The sequence below is a fragment of the Leucopleurus acutus genome (genome assembly GCF_964270905.1).
Source record: "Leucopleurus acutus genome assembly, chromosome: 6".
Lineage (NCBI taxonomy): Eukaryota > Metazoa > Chordata > Mammalia > Artiodactyla > Delphinidae > Leucopleurus > Leucopleurus acutus.
In genome coordinates, this window is record NC_139149.1 from 28,963,099 (window position 1) to 28,987,652 (window position 24,554).

The window sequence follows — 24,554 nt, forward strand, 5'->3', positions numbered from 1 at the left end:
TTTCCAGAGGTCGCAGATTTTTAAAAGGGCTTTGTATTGAGTGAGCCTCATATTAATGTATAAATCCGTGTTGTTTTCTTAACTAACTTCTCTCTAGTTATCTGGATTGTTGCAGGACCTGTTATTAAAGCAAACACCAGGGTGGACTTGCCTTTTGTGTGGAGGTAGGAAAGGGCTCACTGAACAATTGAAGTTAAGCTGAAACTTGAAAAATAACCAGGAATTGGCCAAGCTAGTAGGGGTGGAGCGAGGAGAAGGTTCTACGCAAAGAGAAGATCAAAGGTATAAGCCCTGAAGTCGGAAAGGACTTGGAAAAGATGTTGATCTGAAAAAAAGGCCAATGTGGCAGAAATCCTGGCAGAGGAAGCAAGAAGGCACTAGCAAATGAGACTAGAGCGCAAGGCAGGCGCCAGATACTACAAGGTCTCAGAGTTCAGGAGGAGAACGGTGCCCTTTATCTTAAGAAGCATTAGAGTGTCTGAAGGAGGACACTGTGATTATTAGATAATGAATTGCAGGAGAGCAGGAATTGGTGAGACCAGTTAGCAAGTTACGGCAGATGTACAAGCAAGAAATTAAATTGGCCTGGGCAGAGTAGGTGGCGGCAGAGACAGAGAAAAGCAAGTAGATTCCAGATATATATTAGGAAAAAGAATTGTACTTATTTTTTTATTGTACAAACTGAATCCTGTGTCTTGCAGACCTAAGAAGCACCAGTAAATGTTCACCAGTCATGTGGAACCCATCACCTACAAAACATTTTTCAATTTACCTAGCCTCCTGTTTTGTTTGTTGTTTTCAGAAAGCCAAAGAGAAATTGCATAGAACATTATTTCTCAAGTAAACGTAAGCTCAAACTAAATCACACAAAGCAGGTAACTAATTAAGAAACAATTAATTAGACAATTATTGTAAATCTACACTTTTCAGATGTAGAAGGCAGGGTATTTATTTTGATATGTATAATGTTTCCTGTGGAGAAAACAATAAAAAAGTGTCTGGAAGTTATAAAGTTGTGTCCATTCAATGCTATAAGAGACACCATTTCAACAATGCAAATGATATACATATGACTTCTCCATCAGCTAACGGCTATCGGGAAAGAGACTAAGATTTTCTTTCTAGCACTGAGTCCAATTAAGTTGGACTCAGTTTTTAAAGGCGTCGGTGTTATTTAATTGGGTGGTATTCATCCTCACACTCAGGGCTCCTACCAGGAGTGCTGTGGTTGTGATAAATCCGTTATAAACTGATTCTGCGAGGACCATTTCTAACACTTCTCCTAAAACTCCAGGGATCACAAGCTTTTAGCTTGAGGAAGTGACCAGTAGATAGGGCTTGGGATAATAAGATTTTAGCAAAAAAAAGTGTTGTGAAATGATCCATTTATATATTATTTAGTGAAAATCCCTTATTGAGCACCCACTGTCCATCTGGCATTATGCTAGGCTCTGGAAATATAAGAAATTCAAGAAACTTATGGTTTATTAAGGTAAGCAGATATATTTTCAAAGATCATAATAATAGTGAAGAACTTAAATTTGGATTTAGTGGCATGAAAATAGCTGAAGCCATGAAAGCGGATGAGCCCCTCCCAGGGACTTTAACAAAACGTAGTCACAAAAGAGCACAGTAGGGAATCTTTTAACTAACAAAAAAGTTAAAGAGAGATCTGGTGAAGATGAACTGACACAGAGCCAATGAAAGACAGTCCACTGAAACCGTAGCAAGTCAAGACCATAAGGAGGCCAAGAAACTATGGTTTCTACGAAGAACATTCATATTGTCAAATGTTTAAGGGTACCAGTATAACAGACTGCAAAGTGTTTACTATGCTTAGGAGGTTAGGAAAGACTCTAGGAAGTTTAGTTCTTAGCCACTGGCAGGGAAGAAGGCCAGATTGTAATTCAGATGTGAATGGCAGGTGTGAAAAAGTAGATGGCAAGTATAAACATCTCATGCAAGAAGTATAAACATCTCATGCAAGAAGTTTGGATGGAAAGGGAGGAAGTTAAGACACGAGCAGGAAAGGGTATTAACAGAAGGCTTTGAAAAGATGAGATCAACGCTAATGGGAGGGGCCATTTACACAAAGAAATCAAGACAGCAGATGTACCAAGACCTGTATTCAGTTATTGGTGGGTTTCTTTTTTTTTTCTAATTTTTAAAAATTTTCATCTGCTCGTCTTAAGAAGCAGTAACCATTGCAATCTACTCATTGTGAGATTCACTTAGTCTCAAAGCTACCCTTGTGGAGGCTCTTCTATCGTTATCCCAGCACTCAAATAATGCTAGGAAGTGGCTCTGAGACTTTTAAAAAACTACATGGTCAATGTCTATACCACAGTACATTAGCAGAACACTGCCAAAGTTTAGGTGGCTTGAAAAAGCACTGAATGTACACAGCTGATGATTAGAGAGTCATATTTTAATTAAAATCCTTACAGATTTGTGAAAATTCTTAATTATTGTGGCTGTTTATCCTTAAGTAAATTTCACTTTATTCAAGCCCAGTAAAGCCTTAAGTCTCCTGGTGGAATTCATGTAACCCATCCAATTCATTATAAAGCAGTTTCTCACTGAGAGCTTGGAAGTGTTGGGGTTTATGAGCATCCAAGCCCACTTGATTTGCTTTGTCCCTTGAGCATGTTTGCTAATGCACAAATATTATTCATTAATGTGCCAAGAGGTGTTCACTAAAGCTGAGCTGTGGAATTACCTTAACTTCAGTAGAAAAGTCATCACTCTTCTCAGGCAAAGAATGCTGATGAGGAAAAGTCCTCCAAAGAATTGTGATGGTATAGAATAGCCCCAATAAATAAAGCACATTTTACTGCTTTTGTTAACGTGCATGAGAAAATAATGAAATCTATATCTTTTCCATTAATCTGTTTGTGAGATTTTATCTCCAGTGGAAATGGTGGAGAAATTCAAGAGTGATTCTGCAGAATGGTTAACTCTTAAATTCCTGTTATTTGTTTCTGTCATGAAATTGAAGTATCCAGTCTAAACTCTCTGGCAGGATGGACAGTGATTTCATCATATTGTTCAGGGCTCAGGAAATAACCATTTCTTACTTGGCAAGAAGGTAGAAGACATTGCTCAGTTAAGAGAGGCCCAGTTGTTGTCAGTTTAGGGCTGGTGTAGCAGTCCCATGTCACCTGGGACCCAGGCTCCTCCTTCACTCCCTCTCTGCCCTCCTGAGAATGTCCTCTCAAGGCTGCTAGCTTAGAACAGCTGCTTCCAACCACCTTCACATTGCAAGTAGCAGAAAGGAGAAAGAGGGAGAAGAAAAATGTACCTTCTCCCTTTTTAATTTACAGTTTATTGAAATATTGCATAATAGATAAACAAGCTCAAATCATAACATCCAGGTTAACAAATTCACACAAAGCAAAGATAACCTTGTAACCATCATCCAGATAACCTGGACGTTGTCAGCACTCTAGAAGTCCCCCTCTTGTTCCTTTCCATCATTATTCCCCCTCAAGATAACCATTATTCTGCATTTTAACACCATCGATGAAGTTTGCCTGCTTTTGAAACTTATGTAAATGCAATCATAGAGTATGTTCCTCTGTGTCTACTTTGTTTTTCTCAGTATTATGTTTGAGAGATGTATTCATTGTTGCTTCCAAAGTTTTTGTTTTCTGGTTAATCTATAGCATTATATCGTGAGAATACACCACAATTATCCGTCAGTTCTACTGTTGACTAACAATGGGTGGTTATTACAATTAGTGCTAGTTATAAACATTCTTTCAGGTGTTTTTTTGTGAATGTATGTGTGTATTTCTGTTAGATATTCTTACGAGTGGGAAGGTCAGTTTATAACTTGTATCTCTGGTCAGCTTTAGGAGATATTACTAAACCGTTTCAAAAGATGCTTTACAAATTACATCACTTCATCAGCACACAGCAATCTCAGTTGCTCTACAGCCTCAGTAACACTTAATAATATCTGTCTCTTTAATGTTTAGCAATTCTGATAGGTATTGCACTCTGGTTTTAATTTATATTTTTCTCACATCTAAGGTTGAACACATTTTCATGTATTTAATAGTCTTCTATTCAAAAGAATATCTCCTTTTGAAAAGTACCTGTTAAAGTTTTTGCCAGTTTCTCTTTTAACAATCTGTAATTTTAAAAGCCTGTACAAGTTTATAGATTTGTAAAAGTTCTTTAAATATACTTGATATGAGTCTATTGTGGCATATATGTATTGAAAACAACCACTCCCACTCTGTGGCTTGCATTTCCATATTCTTAATGTTTTCTTTTATGAACCTAAGTTCTTAGTTTTAGTAAAGTTCACTTGATCAATGTTACCCAACATAGTTAATTCTTTTTGAGTGTCATTTAAGAAATATTTGCTCTCTCCAAAAACATGATATTATCCTGTTTCTGTCTAAATAGCTAACTGCTTTACCAGTTACATTTAGATCTACAGTCTATCTGGAATAGATTTTTATCTATGGTGTGCGGTAGGGGTAAGAATTCACTTTTTTTTCATATAGAAATTCTGATGCCCAAGCATCATTTACTGAAAGGCCATCTTTGTCTATATTTAATCAGTGTTATAAAGCAAGCCACTTTGTTATAAAGCAAATAACTATATCTGTATGGATTTGGGTTGTTTCTGGGTTCCTGTTTCTTGATCTACTAGTTTTTTATATAGCAATATCATACTGTCTTAATTACCATACAGCTTTATGATATATCTTGATTTCTGGGAGCCTTAAGTGCTCCAGCCTTGTTTCTCTACAAGTTTGTCTTGGATGTTCTTAGCTCTTTATATCACCATGTATGTTTTAAAATACCCTTGTTCATGCTTTGCACATTTACAGATATAACTGTGGGTCATTAGCAACTGTATAATATTGAGACTTCTGACCTGTGAACATGGCATTCCCTTCATGTATTTAAGTTTTCTTTTTCTCAGTTACATTTTTAGTTATATTTTTGTTGTTTTGTGGTTAGTTTCAGGGTAGATGCCTCAGACTTTTCACTGGAAAATCAGTGGCTTTTATGATATTATAAATGATACTGTATATTTTAAATGAAATTTTCTGTTTATGACTGATACACAGCACTACAACAACTCTATTTTAATAATGTGTCTAATAACCTTGCGCTATTCTCATACTAATTTATTTGGGTTTTCTATATGCCCTATCATTTATTTATAAATAATTATAGTTTTATATTTCACATTCCAATTATTACTTGTCTTATATTCTATTTTTCATCTTCCCTTATTTTACTGGCGTAGGCTCTCAAATTCAGGTGAATAGAAATGTTGATAGCAGGTGTCCTTGACTTTTTCCACATTTCAGGAAAAAGTTTTTGATATCTCAACCTTTAAGTTTGAAGTTTGCTGTTGATTTTTTGTAGGTAATGTTAAACAGATTAAATAATTTCCTTTTAAATTTAATTTGATAAGAGTTATTATGACTGGGTATTTAAATGTGTCAAAAAGTATTCTTTGGGCTTCCCTGGTGGCACAGTGGCTAAGAATCAGCCTGCCAATGCAGGGGACATGAGTTTGAGCCCTGGTCCAGAAAGATCCCACATGCCGTGAAACAGCTAAGCCCGTGCGCCACAGCTATTGAGCCTGCACTCTAGAGCCCACGTGCCACAACTACTGAGCCCACGCGCCTAGAGCCCGTGCTCCGCAACAAGAGAAGCCACCGCAATGAGAAGCCCGTGCAATGCAACGAAGAGTAGCCCCCGCTCACCGCAACTAGAGAAAGCCCGAGCGCAGCAACAAAAACCCAACACAGCCAAAAATAAATAAGTAAGATAAATTAAAAAAAAAAGTATTCTTTGCCTATTAAGATAATCATGTGATTTTCTACTTTACGTTAAGATGATAAATCATACTGCTTAATTTTCTTTTATAAAACGAATCTAAAATATCTCAAATTAAGTTGTCATTTTTGCAAGTCTCCAACTTACCTCTGGTTTGCCCTGCTCTTAAAATGTTCCTTCAAGGGTCTCAACAGAGAGCTTAAGGTATTTTTTCTTTTGTAGATCCTGAACCCTGTATTTTGTCTCCTTGACAACGTGATAAAGAAAAAGCTATTGTTTCAGCAGTTTTTCATTGAACTTCCTAGCTCATTTATCTGCCAGTAGATGGCACAGGGAGAAACCACCAAATGTTGCTCACTCTCTGCTTCTCTCTTCTCATCAATGGCTTTGCTGCTCATTTCTTGGCTCCCATGGCAGACATAATCTTTATTTTTTGACTACAAAAAAATGCCATGCAATTGGCAAAAGTGCTGCCTTTCTTGCACCCACCAGGGCTCTTATCTTTAGCACCATGGCCAAGAAACATCAAATGCCCCTAGAGAGAAAGTGGCTGACAAAATATTGGCTCACTTCTCTGGGCTGCTTCTCTCCTTGGCTTTGGTTTTCCAGTTCTGGTTGCCGTGGCAGCTCGCTTAAGCCATCAAACATTTTTTAATCTGGTTTTTCTAACTATTCCTGATGGGAAGCTTGATCTGTTTAACCCTATATAGAGACTAGTTTGATTGGTCTGGATTGAGTAAAACCTATCTGCAATTAGATATCAGAAACAAATTAAAAAATACAGATGAAAAAATGAGCAAAATGTATCTGAATAAAAATTTCTCCAAAGAAGACACACAATGGTCAATAAGCACATGCAAGACTTTCATCATCACTCATCATGAGTAAAATGTAAAGTAAAACCACAATGCCCTACAATTCATACTCATTAGTATGTCTATTATAATGATAAAAAAATAACCACACACATAGAACATGAGTGTTGCAAGGGTGTGGAGAAATTGGAACCCTTGTGTATTGCTGGTGAGAACGTAAAATGATGCAGTTGCTGTGAAAATGGTGTGGCAGTTCTTCAAAATATTAAACATAAAATTACCATGAGATCTAGCAATTCCACTTCTGGGTATATACCCAAAAGGACAGAAAGTAGAGACTCAAACAGATATTTGTACACCCATGTTCATAGTAACATCATTCACAACAGTCAAAAGATAGAAGCAATCCAAGCATCCATTGTCAGATAATGGATAAACAAAATGTTGTATATACATACAATGGAATATTATTTGGCCTTAAAAAGAAATGTCTGACACATTCTACAACATGATTTAACCTTGAAGATATCATATTAAATAAAATAAATCAGTCACAAAAGGACAGATACTAATAGCTTCCACTTACATGAAGTACCTGAAGTAGTCAAATTCATAGAGACAGAAAGTAAATTAGTGGTTACCAGGGGCTAGGAAAGAGGGTATGAGAAATGAGTGTTTAACAGGTGTCGGTTCAGGAAGATGAAAAAGTTCTGGAGATGGATGATCATAATGGTTGCACAACAATGTGAATGTACTTGATACAACATTACTTAAAAATGGTTAAAATGGTAAATTTTATGTTACGTGTAATTAACCTCAATTTAAAAAAACACTTCAACTATTCTTCATTAATCCCATGCCTGTTTACACTACAGATATAAAATTCTTCCCACTATTGTATCTTTCCTACTCATGTCTATCCCAACACAGGATTAAGTCTAATTTTAGCTATTTGTATCTTCAACTTTCTTTAGTTTATTGTATTTACTAGGCTATTTTCTACCCTGGTCCATTAAGGTTTCTGAAACCATACCACAATTTACATGGTAAATAATACAGTAACTTAATTTCTTATCATTAGTTGCCAATAAAAATCTATTTTTGTATTTGTAAATTTTCCTTACTAATCCTTCTTGAGCTTATATGAGGAAGATTGATCTAAAGAATCTGTCATACAAAGAATATTATTAGTATAATACAAATTATTAGAGCAATTTTAGCTAATCATATTATGACCAGAGCCAATTAAGCAACTAAATTCCAGATTTCTTTTTATATGCTTTCTATTGACCTGTTTCTAGCAGTTTGTTCTGTTTCCTCATTTGAAGCCACAGTTTCAAGAAACATGAATGAAGGGACACCTGAGAATTATGAATGAAGCATACAGGTAATTGCACATGCAGGTAACCACTTTGGCTGTTGATGGAGTAAGTGGCCAACCAGGCTGATAATTGGATACATGCAAGCACAATTAGGCAATTATGAATGCAGTAGCTTGCACAGTACACTTTTCCAGACATGTCTAATTATATTCACAAGTAATAGTATAGTACGCAAATTATTCCCTTCCTGGAAATAAAACTGAGCCTAGAATAGAATGCATTCTTTTGCGCTTAGGGTCAACATTTTATGACAGTTAAGATTAATGAAATAACAGGTTATTAGGTAACAGTTAAGCGTGAGATGAGGCTGGTTAGACAGATAGATATATGATATATAAAGATAGAGATATAAATAGAGATAGAGATATATCTTCCCTGCAGAGGGAGATCAACAGTGCCAGAATTATAGTGAAGTGAGTGATTTAGAACCATGAATTCTATTTTTGTACTATTTCTTCCCATTTTAGGAATCAGGATCTGGTAACCGACACACACACACACACACACACACAACCCAGACAGATACGTAAGCAGCATCTCAGTGGTCTCTTTCTTAAACAAACTTGGCTTTTAATATGGAATTGAAAACTCATTTAAAGTAAAGTGGCAAGAACCAAATGGCCGATTAATGTGTTTTCTAGAAAAATTACACTTTTTAAAGAATCTGAATTATAATTTAAAAAATAGGAAAGAAAGGAAAGAAGATTCAGTTGATCTTTGGGTAACAGGGACTTTTCACATTACACTAAAAATGGAATATTCTAAGTTTAAATTAGTTTTCTTGAACATTCTATTCATTTTTAATTTGTGATTTTTGAAGACCAGAAAAATTGCTCAATATTATTCTAATATTGGTAGTGCCACTGCCACTTAGTAGCTATGAGGATTTAAGAAGCCATTTTTCTTTCATAAACTACGATTTTTTCACCTATAAAACATGAATAATACCATCTCACTTTCAAAGAATTTTAAAGGGTTAGAAGCAACATATACAAAGTTTAGCACAAAATCTAGATATAACTGTAAATTTGTAGATGATAGTTATTATTCCTATTATGTTTTATTTAAGTAACTGTTTTTCTTCTTCTTTATCCCCCCATTTCAATTTTCTGCATAAGGAAAGAGTGTCTTCTAATTCATGCCCTCCCTGTGTCATCCTTCCCAAATGGTGTCTCTCTCATATAATGTATTGGAAGGGGATAATAAAATAATTCTGTGGTAGGAACACTTTTAAGATGGCTCGCAATGATTCTTGCCTCTCAGTATTTAGTCTCCAGTATAATCCTCTCATTTTGAATGGAGCAGGACCTAGTGACTGGTTTCTAATTCATTGAATATGTAAAAGCTATGAGTTGTCACTTTCTAGATTAGGCCACAAAAGACTTGAATTCATTTTTCCCTACTTTTCCCTTCCTCCTGGCTTGCTCATGGCAACAATCCTTTTTTTGTTTGTTTGTTTTTGAGTATAGTTGATTTACAATGTTGTGCTAGTTTCAGGTGTACAGCAAAGTGAATCAGTTATACATATACATATATCCACTCTTTTTTAGATTGTTTTCCCATATAGGCCATTACAGAGTATTCGGTAGAGTTCCCGTGCTATACGGTAGGTCCTTACTAGTTATCTATTTTATATATAGTAGTGTGTATATGTCAGTCCCAATCTCCCAATTTATCCCTCTCCACCCTTAACCCCTGGTAACCATAAGTTTGTTTTCTACATCTGTAATTCTATTTCTGTTTTGTAGATAAGTTCATTTCTACCCTTTTTTTTTAGATTCCACATATAAGCGATATCATGTGACATCTTTCTGTCTGACTTACTTCACTCAGTGTGACAATCTCTAGGTCTATCCATGTTGCTGCAAATGGCATTATTTTGTTCTTTTTTATGGCTGAGTAATATTCCATTGTTTATATGTGCCACATCCTCTTTGTCCATTCCTCTGCTGATGGACACTTAGGTTGCTTCCATGTCCTGGCTCTTGTAAATAGTGCTGCAATGAACATTGGGGTCCATGTATCTTTTTGAATTATGGTTTTCTCCAGATATATGTATGGCAACAATCCTTGATGGAGCTTGGAGTGCACTCAACCCAAGTTGAGCCTTAAGATGACTGCAGCTTCTGCCAACACCTTGATTCTATCTTGTGAGAGCTGCTGGTTCATAGATACTGAAACAGATTCCCGATTGAAACGAAAAAACCAAAAAGCAAAACAACAAAAAAAACCCTGTGAGATAAAAAATGTTACTAAGTTTTTGGGTAAGCCACTAAGTTTGAAAGTAGTTTGTTATGCAGCAACAGAAAACTAATGCAAACACACCCACCGCACACTTTCATTTCCCAAAGATTTTTATTTGTAAGGGTCTTTCTCCAGGGCATTTAAAGATACATTATTTTCTGTGGTTGAAGACATACCTTCTCATTTACAAATGCCTTCTTATAGCTATTTCCTCCCTACCTCCATATCTTAGAAAGAATGGTTAGGCAGTAATTTTCTTCACAGTAGATGCCAAATGAGAAAAAATTTACACTTCAGGAGTAGAGATCTAAAACACTGCATTTTAATAAATCAATTATGTAATAAAGTAGTCAGAAAATAATTTTGAGGTTTTAGATTTTTTTTGAAAAGCAACCTGAGAAACACAAATAAGAATAGAATATTGTTCTGTTCCCAAGGAGGTTACAATCTAATAGTTAGGAAAAAAAAAAAAAAAGAACCTATATAGATTTAAAGCTTACTAACACTCCAAGGTAATAAATGACAAATGGGTTGCACAAACAGTAAGCAAGCTAGAAAAAAAGAAGAAAAACTTCCCAGGAAGAGGGCAGAGCATACTCAAGTCCTTCAAAATGATTAGAATTGGAAATCAGCCCAATTTCCAGCCTCTACTTTACCAATACTAGTGTCCTTGCTCCTTGGTAATTCATTTCTTTACTGATTATCTACATCAGCATGGATAGTATTTTATTTTACTTATGAATCTACAGAATGGTATAGGACATTTATATAATTGCCCCAAGGCTAGAGGAAATATTGGAATTAAAACCAAGGTTGCAAAACTCAAAGTAGAAAAAGAAATATAGTCAACCAATTAATTTTTTAAATTAGCTGAAAAAGAAAACAATCAAAATACAACCTATCATATTATTTGTCTGCTCTTACATAAACACGAAGTCAAAAACTAAAATTTGTTGTAAAATAACCATTGCAGTTTTCCATCAACTGGTTTGTATCATGTTTCCATTTTAAACTCCTAGAAGACTTGTAGACTGTCTGGTTACATAGATATCTTGATTTAGTGATACTGATTAGATGCTTCTAGTAAACTAGTTTTTCAAAATTATAATGTTATTCACACTCTGACATAGAAATAATACCCAGAGGAGTGTGAAGAAAGCAAGGAGGATATGATGTCACAGAAGTAAGGAGATATGACATATTAAATGGAAAAAATACTTAATAAAGGCAAATTTAATAGCAGGATTGAGTATGATAGAGACTCAGAAATGCCCACTGGATTTGAAAATGTGGTGGTTCTTTGATTTTAATGAGAGATAACTTTAGTAGAGTCATGGGGCAGAAGCTGGAGTTCAGTGGATTAAAGAGAGAATGTGAAGTGAGAAAGTGGTGACAATAACCGACCAGTTTTTTGACAAGTGTAGATGAAGAGCAGAGGAGAGAGATTTGGTTACTGGAGGAGCACTTAGGCTCAGGGAGGGACAATTTTGTAGGATGTTTACAAATGAGAGAGAGAGAGAGAGAGAGAGAGAGAGAGAGAGGGATGGACCTCCAAAGCAAGACGTAGGAAGTAGAGTCAGGTGCACTGGGAAGAAAAAGGTGGATTGCCTTTGAATAGGAGGGGGACTGTGTCTCCTGAGAATAGAGAAAAGTATTATGAAGAGAAAGTATGTAAGCCAATGTGTGCTTGTGTGAGAAAGATGATTCCTGACTGCTTTGATTTTCTCTCTGCTGAGTATAAGGAGGGTAGGAAAATAGAGGATAAGAATAGGGAGGAAGAGATATTGGAGAGTGTGTGGCCAAAGACAACAAAAGGGCTTGACTGTGGCCTAGAAAGACACACACTGGATGGAGATCATAAACATGCAGTGGTGCCTGTCAGCTGTTGTGCAATTTCTTCCCTCAGTACTATCATTAACATTTTTATAAAAACTTGAACAAGTGATCTTATTAATACTGTAATTTCTTATTTCTATAGCTATATATGACTTTCAAGTCTTTATTCTGGAAAAGAGTTTGCTAACCATTGGTCTAAAGAAGAAATCAGTTAGAAAATTAGCTACATATTGGTCCATGAGCAACTACCCTTGTTCAAAATTATCCTATTTAGATAATGCAGAATTGATTGGTTGTTTTTATTCTCTGTGGTATAAAACAATCATAAGGTGATATAGATACAGAAGTAATTGGCAGCTTCTAAAGTGAATGCCTTAAATGAATTTACTGGAAGACCATTTCTCTTTTGAGTCATAAGTGAGTAGATGTGGTTGTTATATATACCTTATACAAGCAGCTCATGCAGCTCAACACGAAGAAAACAAACAACCCAATCCAAAAATGGGCAGAAGACCTAAATAGACATTTCTCCAAAGAAGATATACAGATTGACAACAAACACAGGAAAGAATGCTCAACATCACTAATCATTAGAGAAATGCAAATCAAAACTACAATGTGGTATCACCTCACACCAGTCAGAATGGCCATCATCAAAAAATCTACAAACAATAAATGCTGGAGAGGGTGTGGAGAAAAGGGAACCCTCTTGCACTGTTGGTGGGAATGTAAATTGATACAGCCACTATGGAGAACAGTATGGAGGTTCCTTAAAAAACTAAAAATTGAATTACCATATGACCTAGCAATCCCACTACTGGGCATATACCCATAGAAAACCATAATTCAAAAAGACACATGCACCCCAATGTTCATTGCAGCACTATTTACAGTATCCAGGTCATGGAAGCAATCTAAATGCCCATCGACAGACGAATGGATAAAGAAGATGAGGTACATACATACAATGGAATATTACTCAGCCATAAAAAGGAACGAAATTGGGTCATTTGTAGAGACGTGGATGGATCTAGAGACTGTCATACGGAGTGAAGTAAGACAGAAAGAGAAAAACAAGTATCGTATATTAACGCATATATGTGGAACCTAGAAAAATGGTACAGATGAACCGGTTTGCAGGGCAGAAGTTGAGACACAGATGTAGAGAACAAACGTATGGACACCAAGGGGGGAAAGCGGCAGGCGGTGGGGGTGGTGGTGTGATGAATTGGGCGACTGGGATTGACATGTATACACTGACATGTATAAAATGGATGACTAATAAGAACCTGCTGTATAAAAAAAAAATGTGCCCTCTTGATAAAATGTTTAAAATAAGTCATTAAAAAAAAGTTTGTATTGTGAGAAAAAAAAAGACTGGACTTAGTCATGAAAACACTCACTCACCCTTATGTTTGTCTTTTAGCCTCTTTCTCATATCTGTGTTGTTTTTGGTAGGGTGACAGAGAAAAGCATTAAGAGTTATAAACTTGGAAGGGAAGACAGGAGACATTTGTAACCTGGAAATATCCACCCAGATATATTTTAGTTTATGTTGAAGATTAGATGCATTACTTTAAGGAAAGCAGCTAAACATTTTTTTATTTAAAGGCAAAGCAAATTGTTTGCATATAACTAGGGGTGAAAAGCTTGCTTGCAAACTAATTTTAAAAATATTTTCTTTTTCCAAATGACTTATCCCAACATACAAGTGAAGTCAGAGGCTATTCTTATTGGGAAAGACAGTATGTGAAGAAAAAACATCCTGGACCCAGAGATATAAAGTAGGGATTTGAGGCTTAGTTCTGACATTTACTAAATCTTTGGTTTGGGGCAAGTCATTTAAACTCTCCAAGTCAGAATTTCCTACTTGTAAAACGAGAATAAGGCCTATTGTCCGGGAAGCTTGTGTGAAAATAAAATAATGACATAATACTTCTGAAGGTGTGTGGCAAAATATAAAGTGCTCTATAATACTGTTTTTGTTTGAGATATCCCTGAGACAAAATTTCCATCTCCGATCATTTTAATCATTTTGTTTCCATACATTTCTACTAGTGTGGAGACATTTGGTTCTTGGTAATAGAAAATTCAGTATAGACAGATCAAGCCTAAATTCATGTGAGGCATGGTATTTTGATTTGCCATCATACAAAACACTTTAGAAAGTTCAGAGAACACAAGAGGAAAAAATAATTCATAGATCCATAGACCTATCACTTAAAGAGTGGGTATTATTTTTTCAATCTCCATTTCATTGGTTATATTTTGAAGTTTTTTTGAGATTTTATATATATATATATTTACTTTTATTAATCTACAAACATCGCATTTTTCTGTGATACCGCAGCCTTTACAGACATGAGTTCAAACTGTTCCACTATATGGACTTATCACTCATTAATCATTTGATGTATTTTTAGTTTTTTACTATTATGTATAATGAACATAAACCTTTGTTGAATTTAGAACTTTTTAATCCCCATGGGACTTACTTCTTAGGTATATATTACTGGAGAGATTTACTATTTGCTATTTTGTTACCTCAAGCCTTCAATTTCATTTATTTTCTTTCAAAGATAGTGTCTTTAAAAAAAAAATCAATTGACTGAATAAATGTACTACAGTAGATGATGTTAATTCCCAGGAAGCTGCACTCTTCATAAGGTTCAGGCTGTTTCTTGCACCATAAAATCCCCCTGGTTACCTAACATAGTATTTTAGAAGGAGTTGGCACCTAATTTGTAGCATGACCTGCTTGTCAGTTTAGAAAGCTAGTTCACTGTCCGAGCTGGAGATATTGGTCTCTTCCAATGGCTATGTAGAGAAATGGAGTCACGCAGTGTCTCTAATGTTTTGTCATATGAGAGAGATTATTTCAAGGCTAGTTGGGCAAATGATAATGTAGGCAGAGCACATCCACAAATTAGATAAACAGATGGGCTTTTATTGCCGGAAATAATTTGTTCTTGGAAGGAACATCTAACACTGGTGACTGTCATATTCTGACAGCAGAGTGACAGCTGGGATAGGAGTCAGAACTGACCCGGCACATTTCTGAAGGATGACATCTCTGAAGCAAATGGGTAGTAGTTATTTATTAATACAGTACATTTGGTAAATTATTTATCTCAAATCACATTTACTTAGTTATATTACTCATTCCTAAATATCTTAACTTTTTATAAGCAATGACTACTGGAATTCTCACTGGTGCTAAATCTAATCTTAGTTCACAGACAGTTCTGTTATCATTTCAAATAGCTACAATCAGGAGCATTTCATTACAGTGAAACGCATGGTGTGAAGTACAAATCAGATGTGACACCTTATTACTTACTTAAGAATGGCCTTCAATCCTCAAAATTCTAGATAAGTGATGCAATATTATTTATATCTGTTTGTACTGTGAAAAATTTCAGGTAAGGAACTACTTCTCACGTAGTTCATACATTTCATTTCTATCTTCCAAAGCCCAGTGCTAACGTCATAAACAGATTCATAATAACTGCTTGCTGGTAGATGGATGGATGGATGATGGATGGATAGCAGGAAAAATCATTCCCTCTATCTCCAGTTATTGCCAAATTTGTTACTTGGTTCTTTAGTGTCTAAGCTTGCTTGAATTCCAAAATTCTAGTAACAAGTGGGTCATTCTTTAATTTACTTTCTCATTCACTCCACAGCTATGTTTTGAAAGTCTACCATGTATGTGCTCAACACTGCAAATGGTCTCAACACAGCATAACCTAAAAAGTTCAATTGCTGCTCTGAGATTGTAAACTGATAAGAGACGTGGTATGTGCCACTACCAAAGTACTTATGATGAACACCTAATTTGAATGGGGAAGGTGGGAGGGAGGCAGGGAGGAGACAGTGAATGAGAAAGAGACAGAGAGAGAGAGAGAGACAGAGAGATGGAGAATGGCTTTGGGAAATAACCATAAACCATTTAGTGATTTCATTCAATAAAGATTGTTTAGAGTATCAGCTTTGTCAGACTCTATTGATGGACCTCAGAGTAGCAGTAGCGAACAAGAAAGACACAGTTGCTAGCCTTGCAGACTTCAACATTTGAAGGGCAAAGCTTACTCTCTGGTTGAACTAAAAAATTGGTTCAGGTAAGTCAGGCAGGGAGTGGTGGGCTTCAGGGAATAAGACTCCCCAGTGCTGATGAATGGACAACTGATTTGTATGATTGATAATGCAGAAATCCATCTTTCCAATGTCCTCAAAAAAACTTAATTAACCTGAAATAAATCCATCTAGAGGAAGTCAATTAAGTATTTGAATCATAGTGAGCATTTACACTACGCCTGATATTTTCTCAACACTATCTTTTTAACCCTTCTTGGAGTGACTGTAAACTCTATTCTGCAGATGAGGAATCTTAAGTTTAAGAAATATTAAGAAATTCTACCAAAACAACACTGCAAGTATATGGCTTAGCAGGGATTAAAAATGAGATTGTAAAATTCTGGTCTTTCTTGACTGCTTACATTTATAACAGAGTTTTTAAAGCAAAAGGAAAAGAGAAGGTGCTGAAAATTTTGTCATTTGATTACACAACACAAAATGCAATAAATAAAGCAGAGAAAGTGAGAAGTCAAAAGAAAATATATTAATTACATATATAGCTTTAAAGAAGTGTTTATTGCTTCTTTTAATATAAATGCTCAACCTGGCTTTCTCAGTGAAATCTTCTCAGTTTGCTATTAAACATTCCCATTCTCAACATAACTCATTACACACTCTGTGCTTACGATAATTTATAGATGCTCATGGTTCCAGGAAGGGAATGACCTTTGTCAATACTGTATAAATAAGACATAAGCCTTCTAGGGTTTTCAAATCAGAGTGAAATTCTTTCAGGTTTTATATAGGAAGAGTGACAGATCACAGATTTATTTATTAAAGCTAAAATAGTTCAAATCACATAAACACTACCAACATGTTGTCTGTAATACCACAATCAGCGTTCAGAGTAAAACAATATTTTTTTAAAAAAAGCACATTTGAACATTACGAAGAAAAATCTCTGCTGTTTCATGTTGGGAGAAAGTCCATAAAAGTTCAAACCATAATATGCTACTAAATCCCAATTACTCTTTGTAATTACTACCATTAAAACTATTATGTAGTTTTATTTATTTGGGAAAACATGTTGATAGTTCATCTTTTCTTGGTTCTAGTTCTAACGTAGTGCAGTAGATGAAGAATAGAAGACTTTGTAGGATATCAGTTATTTCAAGGTTTTTGTTTAAGGCATCTTTCCTTTAATCAAACAAAGAATTTGTCAAGCATATAACAGGAACTTATAGTTTAGCTTTTTGGACAATGAAATGCTCAAGCTATGAACAAATCAAAGAAGGTCAAACCCAGCATGAATCAAATTAGTGCAAAAGGATAGGTGAAATTTTAAGAACCGTATATTAGGACTGTTCTTTCTCTCTATGAGAGGTGAAAGGGAAAAACTCTTTCTCTGTACTCACACGCCTGACACTAACTACCTAGAGTTAGCACAGACCCCACAGGTTAAGGGCTCAGTCCCAGAGGACCCTCCCCACTTCAGATGCTAATCTCAAAGTCTGGACCTCCTACACTTCTGGCCAGCCAGTTATATATCAGGGGTGATCACAACCCCCTCCTAAGATTCAATAATTGGCTAGAATGGCTCACAGAACTCAGGAAAGCACTTTACTTACTATTACTAATTTATTTTAAAGGATATAACTCAGAAACATTCATGTGGAAGAGAGGCAAGATAGGACAAGATATGTGGGAAGGAATGTGGTGCTTCCATGCCCTCTCCAGGGATGCCATTCTCCTAGCACCGAGACATGCTCACCAAACCTGAAGTTCTCTGAATCCCCTTGCTTAAGGTTTTTATAGAGGTTCCATTAAATAGGCATGACTGAGTAGATTACTGACCATTGCTGATTAACTCACCCCAGTTCTTCTCCCCTCCCCAGTGGTCAGGGAGTGGGGCTGAAAGTTCTAACCCTCTAATCACTATGTTGTTTCCCTGGCAACCAGCCCCCATCCTCCAAGATAACCTCATTAGCACAAACTCAGGTTTGGTCAAAAGGGGCTTACTATAAATAACAAAAGACGTTCCTCTCACCCCTATCACTCAGGAAATTCCAAGGGTTTTAGGAGTTCAGTGCCAGGAACCAGAGATAGAGACTAAATACTATACATATTTCTTATTATGCCACAGAAGTGATTCAGTTTAATCATTAATGACTGGATATACGTAATTCCAATAATCGGGTTGTACAAATAATGAATATGGCTGTTTCCAAGAGTGTGACTCAAAATACTGATGACTTGCAAGGAGTATGAGGTTTTTAAACTGAAGAAGGAAAGAAAAAGCCAGGAGGATAGAGCTAGGGAGGTGGTAAGTAAATGTTCATATGGTTAAAATTGTTCTGCTTTATTGAATATGCATATTTTATGTATACAAATAATGAAAGGGTAAGGAAATTTAGGTCTTACTCCGGACAGCTACTCACATGCTATATCAATATAATGTATATTGTATGGGTAAAAATTACCCATATGTTAATATGTACAAAATGTGTAGGAGAGCAGAAAAATAGAAATGTGGTCTCCAACCTTTGGAAATGTGAAAATATATTTTAAAAACTAAATTAAAAATGCAATATATATCTATATCATTGAAATCCTTTTAAAACTGCTTTCATCTATCACACAGAATTATAATTTTTTTTTTTTTAAATCTAGAGAAACAGAAGCTAGATAGATTAGGTCTTATGACACTCAAATATTCTTCATTTGATATCAGTTGGAAAAGAAAACTTGAGTCATTCAATGTATTAGTCATCCACAATAAAAATGGTATTGTATTTTAATTTGAAGTTCTTTTTAAATTGGCTGTTTTAATTATCAGTATGTCATTCTTAACAAAAAAAATAGAAAGTAATTAAATAAAAATGAATATGTTTCAGAGTTCACTAGAGAAAGAAAAGATGGCTATCTCCTTCTAACTTTTCCAATAGTTAATTATGTTAGTAATATATTTTCATTATAAAAAATCAGAAAATTCACATAAGCCAAAAAAATAATTGGTATATTTATATTCTTCTCCTAGAGATAACTACTACTAACCTTTGGTAAAGTTTCTCCCAGACTTTTTTCATCACATGTTATTAATTAAATATTTTTATAAGATCAGGCAGCATATGATATTTTTTCACTAAATTATATATGAAGAACATGCTTCTACATTATAAAAGTGTCCTTCAATATCACTTGTAACAGTGTTTTATCTTACTTATGAATAAATCATGAATTATTTAATTGCTATAACAACATTTAAAGGGAATTTAAATGCCTAGAAGAGGCCAAGCAGATAACCTAATCTTTGAACTAGACAATAGCACTTGTGAAACAACCAGAGAACCCAAGCCTAGTCTAATGGATTTTAAGTTTAATTTAAAATAAAAACAGAAACAAAAATCACATTTTTAAATCAAGAAAAAAATAGAAATATTTATTTTGCAGCATATCTGATAATTCACATATCTGAAGACTTTAAAGGGTCTAATCCAGCTGAGACCCAAATTATTTTGTACTTTTTAGATTTTTTAGCCCCTGATTTTATGATATTAAAAAATTCTGAGAAGTCTGACCTGGGGGTATATAACTCTACAGCTGATTTCCTTTTCCTTCTGCAAGGTTCCTTGCATTGACCTTTTTCTTTTTCCAAATTGTTTGAGACTTACAGAAAACTTACAAAGATAGCACAGAGAATTTTATTTGCTTTTCACCAAAATTTTCTAAGTATTAAAATATTAATATTTCACCACATTGGCTCCTCTCTCTCTCTGTATGTGTATATGTGTGTGTGTGTACATATCTATCTATCTATCTATATATAGATAGATAGACAGATATGGTGTTTCTAAATTTGTGGTTTGCTAGATTATGTAAGTGTTTTTAATTAAAATCACAACTCCTCCTAACTTAGACAAATAATTGCATATACTTTCCCCCAACGGTCTTATTTAAAGCAGAGAAAAAAATCCTTATAATCTTACTTTGCTGTTTGTTTGTCTTACTGGTAGATATTTTTCTAGTATGCTTTTTCACTGAAGATATAGTGGCTTAAGGATTATTAATGCATGTGAGGATCTCAATTCTGATGTTGCAAGACCTTTTCTCCTTTTAACAAGTGATGATCAATACCCACAGTTTTTGGGTCCTGGTATCAGCAAATGCCTCTAAGACAGCTGTGGCTTCCTTTCTTGTTTATCACTTTAGTTTCAACTTATTTTCATTTTTGCTTTATTTGGATTTTTACCTTAACCTATTGAGAAATCTCTTACGCATTTAAAGATATGTTTGTAAAAATGTATTCAGCGTTTCTAGAAGTTTAATAGTGCATAGTTTTTCATGACATCAAAGCAGCCATATTGCCAGAACAATTCTAAATAACAGTTTTAAATATAACATCTTCAACTGTTTTCCTTGAATATAATTTTCACTATTTTTTCATGAGTCTGGAAAATAAAAATTAGCAAGAACTTATCATACTTATTGTTATAGATTCTTCTTCTCAAAGCACTGATGAAATCACTGTATATCAAACAGTTAATTTTATTGATATTCTCCTCCACCAATTAAACTGAGTATTTCTTTGGACATTTTGAAGATAAATCCTATCTTGGGTATGCAGATATTTTGTTGTTTTCTTAACATTCAAATAAGTTATCATATTTTTCAATATTTCTTGTGATGGCCTGCTAGTTTTAGACAAAAAGATAACAAGTAATAAATTTCTGAGCAACATATTAAAGGAAATGAATGCTTAAATGATATTTGACACTAGCAGAACTGGAAAGTGAGTTGATCAGAATCACACTGGTTAGCCTGGAAAGTGAGTTTTTAACAGAAAGCAAATTTGGCAGTGCTAACTCTGAACTATTCATTGGCTATGACATGATTTGACATTATAATCGTTCACTTTACATTCTTTGTACTAATTCTTTATATGTAGTAAGCAAACTTGTCTTTACATTTTGGCTTCCCATGTGATTTCCTACAAAGAACATAAGTCGGTCAAGGAAACTATAAATCTTGTCTGCTTAGCAGTTATATTTCTTTTTGCATGTTACTAAATTAGCATTCAGTTTTGCATTAGCTTGTGTGAGCTTGGCTGGCCTGAGACCATCTGGGAAAGACTGAAAAACAAAAAATGAAACCTGAAATATTGTGAACACAGAGACCCTGGGATGCTATATACATTACCAGCTAGTCAGCTACCCCTTAAATGACTCCTGTGCCTTAGTCATGTAAGCAGTCATTCATTTCTGTCATTATTCATCCAATAATAGATTTATCCATCCACCCATCCATCCATTTATCCATTCACTGAACCAGTACTTATTAAATAGCTCTGTATATCTAGCTTTGCGCTAGCTGGTAGTAATAAAGAGACAATTATTTCCTACAACCTTTCTTTAGAAGGGAGGCAGATATGTGAAACATATAAACATAATCATGTATTACAAGCATAAAAATAGAAAAATGTGTGGTATTCAGTAGGGTCACAAAGGAAAGAGTGAGCGATTCTACTTAGTTTACCCTGTAGAACAAAAAAGAGGAAACAAATATTTGTAACTCTCCCAATATCATCAATTTCTTTCACTTTCTCTGAAATTATGCCTTTAGTTATGAGAGGATATGAATTGATCCTGAGTATATTTTGACTATGGGAAAACATGCAAATGAGTAAAAATGAAATGAATAAAAGTAGGCAAAATTTTAAAAGTCACACTACAATAGCTGTAATTTTGGAAATATTTCCTCATTTAAAAAGTATATGTTGAACACCAACATGTATTGATATAAGACATAATTTAATCACTGAATTTTGTGACTAAAAATTATGCATCAATAGCTTTGAACGTGGCCCTTTCTATTTTTGGAATATGTTCTAGATTATTATTTATTAGACTGAATTTTTCATGTTAAATTTTAAACTATTGGAAGAAACCATCATTACAAATCTACAGCTTTTTAGGTTCATACTCTTATTACGTCAATTTTGAAACAACTACAGTATATATATTATTACACAGATCAAGAAGAGCTTAAAAATGTTTAATAGTGCTTTCACCAATAAATGAAACATCTATGTTTAACAATTGAGTTTTAACCTTTGAAACATATAAATGCCATATAGACATATATATATATATATATAACTTTATCTGTCCATAAAAAGAGAACTTATTTTTTAAAATATGAAGGAACAATGTTTGTTTTTTTGAGAGACTAAATTTTGTGCTCAATGATTATGAGGTAAGAAAAGAACTTAGAAATTTAACTGGACACACTGGTCATGAGCCAATACTAGATTTCCATGAATTATGGGATCTAAAACTACTGATCTGACATTTGCAAGGGTAGCTTACAAAATTTGTTTTAATTGTTCCATTACAAAGTTTGATTGTTTTTGCAAATATTTGGCTATGGCTTAAGAATTTTAGATATTTATTTATATTTTAAGATTACTGAGGAAATATATGATGTCTTCACTTCCTAATACAGTACAAAAAGTTACTAGTGTTGTAATTTTGATTCTAATGGCTGATACTTAACAAAGAGTATAGATTGTTTTAAATTATTTTACTAAACTGACATCACAAATCCTATGTACATTCTCAAACTTGTTTATTAAGTTAGAACAGAAATTAGCACATTTCAAGTATGCTCATTCAAAAATCACAAAGTTTAAGGATTTAAATTTCACTCATACTTCGTGAGTATTTCCTTATTTACGTAAAAGGCGTAGTGTTGAGTAATGTAAATAATATAAGGCTTGTTTCATGGAGAATCAAATATGGTAACTGTGATAAATACAGAATAGAGATATGAGGCAAAGGGCTGGTATGGAGGAGAGAGTGATGGGCGGTTCTTGATACAAGACAGTCTTTCAGAAGAGTTCTTGCTTGAACTAGGCTTTTGATGACAAATAGAAATTTTTTCAGGTAAATGAGGGTGGTGAAAAAGGTTATTGACCACAGAGGAAAACAGAGTAGCACATTCAAGAAACTATATGTCGTTCAGTATCCTAGTATGCAAGATGCAGATTCACAGCAGGAGGTAGGAGATGAGTCTGGAATGCAGATTTGGTCAGATTCTACAGGATCTTGCAACCCAAGCTAAGATCTTGTGATGTGGATAATGGCAAGCCACTGAGACACAGATAAAGTCTATCTTTATTGAAAAAAGGTTATTGACCACAGAGGAAAACAGAGTAGCACATTCAAGAAACTATATGTCGTTCAGTATCCTAGTATGCAAGATGCAGATTCACAGCAGGAGGTAGGAGATGAGTCTGGAATGCAGATATGGTCAGATTCTACAGGATCTTGCAACCCAAGCTAAGATCTTGTGATGTGGATAATGGCAAGCCACTGAGACACAGATAAAGTCTAGAAATTGAGGTAAAAACACTCAAACACACACACACCCCTCCCACACACTACTTTTCACCTTAGCAGATATGTTATTTACTTCATATTTCTAAAAGAGAAAAAGAAAACAACTGAATCTTCTCAAAGTCTTACCAATTTTAGTTTTGGAAAGGACCATAGGAGGTTTTAAGGCCAATCTCCATTTTGTGCAGATAAAGAATTTATGTTTCTAAGAAGCTAAATGAGGTTCTTAAACTCTTACCAAGGACCAGATGCAGAGCTGGACTAGAACACAGGTCCTCTAATTAACTGTCCAGAATTATTTGAAGATTCAAAATCATTGTGACTTGGCAAGATTGTTGCAAAATATTGATGCTTGGTACTGCTTGATCCCAACCATCATTTGCCTACCATAGCTCGTCTTTAGCTTTCATTAATTCAGGTTTTTAAGGTTCCTTGCCTTTAAGATTGATCGTTGTCATATGCGCTGTTCGTAGAAGTAGCATTTGGTTTTCACGTGGCTTCTTTTAATCTCAGTATGATTGAAAACAACATGAATGTTTCTGGTGAATATCTATGCCCTAACGCCAGCATGGAAGTCCAAATACAGAATAGCTGTGCATTGCCAGAGACCCAAGACTGAAACAGAAGGAGGTGCCGAAGGTCTGATGACAAGAGTCAAGGTTTTTGGCTTACCTGTGAAGGAAAATTAACACATGGGCTTTAAATGAAAAAATCCCATCTTCATGCAAAATGCAGCAACATTAATTACAAGAGTAAAGTCTATTCATATCTTACTTCAGAAGAAGGTGGGTTATTTTTCATTCTGGATGCGCTGATTGTTATTCAATAACCTTGTTGGATTTTGCCCTTAACTGCATTTATCAACTATGAGAGTTGCTCAGAAAATAAGTTTATAAGTTTAATTACCAGAACATTATGCAGAATGCAGGAAATTTGATGGTGGTTTTATATTCTGCTGGCATGTGAGGGAACATTTCAAAGGGCTCAGTTCTGAT